This window comes from Lathyrus oleraceus, chromosome 3 (genome assembly GCF_024323335.1).
Source record: "Lathyrus oleraceus cultivar Zhongwan6 chromosome 3, CAAS_Psat_ZW6_1.0, whole genome shotgun sequence".
Lineage (NCBI taxonomy): Eukaryota > Viridiplantae > Streptophyta > Magnoliopsida > Fabales > Fabaceae > Lathyrus > Lathyrus oleraceus.
This window is the reverse complement of record NC_066581.1, coordinates 190,692,213-190,694,318: the sequence shown is the minus strand read 5'-3', so window position 1 is coordinate 190,694,318 and position 2,106 is coordinate 190,692,213.

The following is a 2,106-nucleotide window of genomic DNA, read 5'->3' as shown; positions in this document are numbered from 1 at the left end:
GTCCCTTAATTTTGATTGCGTTTGGATTTGCATGGTGTAACACCTCAAATTTGCACCTATCATTATGCATACATTGTCATATTAGGTCATAGCATATCATGATCCATTGCATAGCATTTGCATTGTCCCTCAGTTGCCTCAAGAGCAAGCAATCAAGAATCAGGTCAAACTAATCTCCTGATCAGTCAACCAAGCAAGCAAAGGGATTTCTCATTGAACCAAGGCCTTGGGGTTTGTCCAACAAGTTCACATGACTTGGAGGCCTATTTGAAGTATTGTGGTCAAGGGTTGAAGGCTCAGAAGTCAGCAGCTCATACACAGGCAGTCAAAAAACCTAAAAAAGTCAACTGTCAGTCAAAGCAGTGGATGGTGGTCATTCTTGTGGAATTTGGGCACCATGGTCAATAATCAAGAGTTCATACAACTTGGGACATCATTTGAAGTCAAGTTCTCAAGGAATTAGGGTTTGGAAGTCATCAGTCAATGCACAATCAGACAGAAACCCTAAAAGTCAACTGTTGGTCAACTGTCCATTTAATCAGTGATTGGATGATTGGAATTGGTTTGTGAAAGTTCATTCATGTCCAAATAGTCATCATATATCATGTCAAACACCATCATGGAAGAATTTGAAGCCAGATCAAAAATTTCCCAAAATGGAAACTGGGCCTGTAACTGAAACCTGCCATAAATGGAAAGTCTTGATCCTCAAACTTACATTTTGATACAAGCCTCAAATGAATTTTTGCCCAACATGAAAGTTAAAGATCTTGTTCTCCCATTTCCAAAAAGTCCTAGAACTCTCAATTCCCATGTGTGGTTGGCAAGTTATGATCGAATCAATTTCAGAAAATCTTGAACTTCAAAGGGCCATATCTCTCAAACCGTTTGGCCAATTTTGGTGGGGTTTTTTCCTACAAGTCACATTTGATCCCCTCTTTCCAAAAATATAAATTTCATGAGCCAAAACTTCACCAATCAAAATGGCATATTTTGACTTTTCTCATTTAAATGTAAGTTTGACCAAGGGTTGACTTTTTGATTTAAACATTTTTTCAACATTTGGCCAATTGGAACAGCTCATAAATGTCATTTAGAATGTGTTTGCAAAGTCAAATTATGCAGCACATGTGAATCATTGCTTAGTTGCTTGGAATTTGCAAAAAAAGGACACTTTCATCATGCTAAACCATGCTACTTCATACCATGCCTTGTACCTCAAAAGGACAGCAGCATTATGCGTCATTTGCTGTCATTTGAAGCCTCACTTGCAGCCTGAAATCAACAGCAAGACAAGAAGCCATTCCTTGCTTGCTTAAATTTTGGAAAGGACACTTCCACTCCATGCTTCCAACAATACCTTGTACTATCCAAGCAAAGCTTATGAAGGATTTTTCTGTCCTTTTGGACAAAAATGCTGCAGCCAACATAACAATAGAAAAAACCAACTCACTCCCACAAAAAAATCGACACTCCTCTCAAACCTCACTCTGGCTATGCATTTCTGTTTTGGCTGCCAAAGACTTAAAACCCTGCCTTACCTTGCCAGCCACCATCCAACTGCAAAAATCAATCACCTACAGCAGCACAAAAACCCTGCATTTGACCCTTGGCCTTGGCATCTCATTCACTCTGTCTAAACTCAAGCAGCACCAAACCTTGCCTTGATTTTTCTGTCAAAAACATAACAAACTAAAGCCAATACAAGAGAACCTGACTGAGGCCTTGGTACAGACCCTTGGCATTTTCTTCTACCTGTCACAACCTGCTTTGCCTGGCACAAGGTTCCTCATCATTTTGCTGCTATGAAAGAACTGCAGCAACAAAACAACATTCAATAGCAGTTCTTTTTTTTCTCATGTTGCTGTCAAAATAAAGCTTCCACCTAGCAGAAAAAACACACTGCACCCAGAATACCTTCTCTCAAAACCTTACCTTGCCTTGCTAACATGACATAAAACCTGCTCAAACCAACAGTTCCACCATCATTGTTTTTTCTGTCATGAGTAGCAACACATGACCAACCAAAATTCACTCAAACTAAAAACCACAAAGCAACTGCTGAGAGGGCCTGGTGCAGGAATTTTTCTGTCTTTTGGATAACAC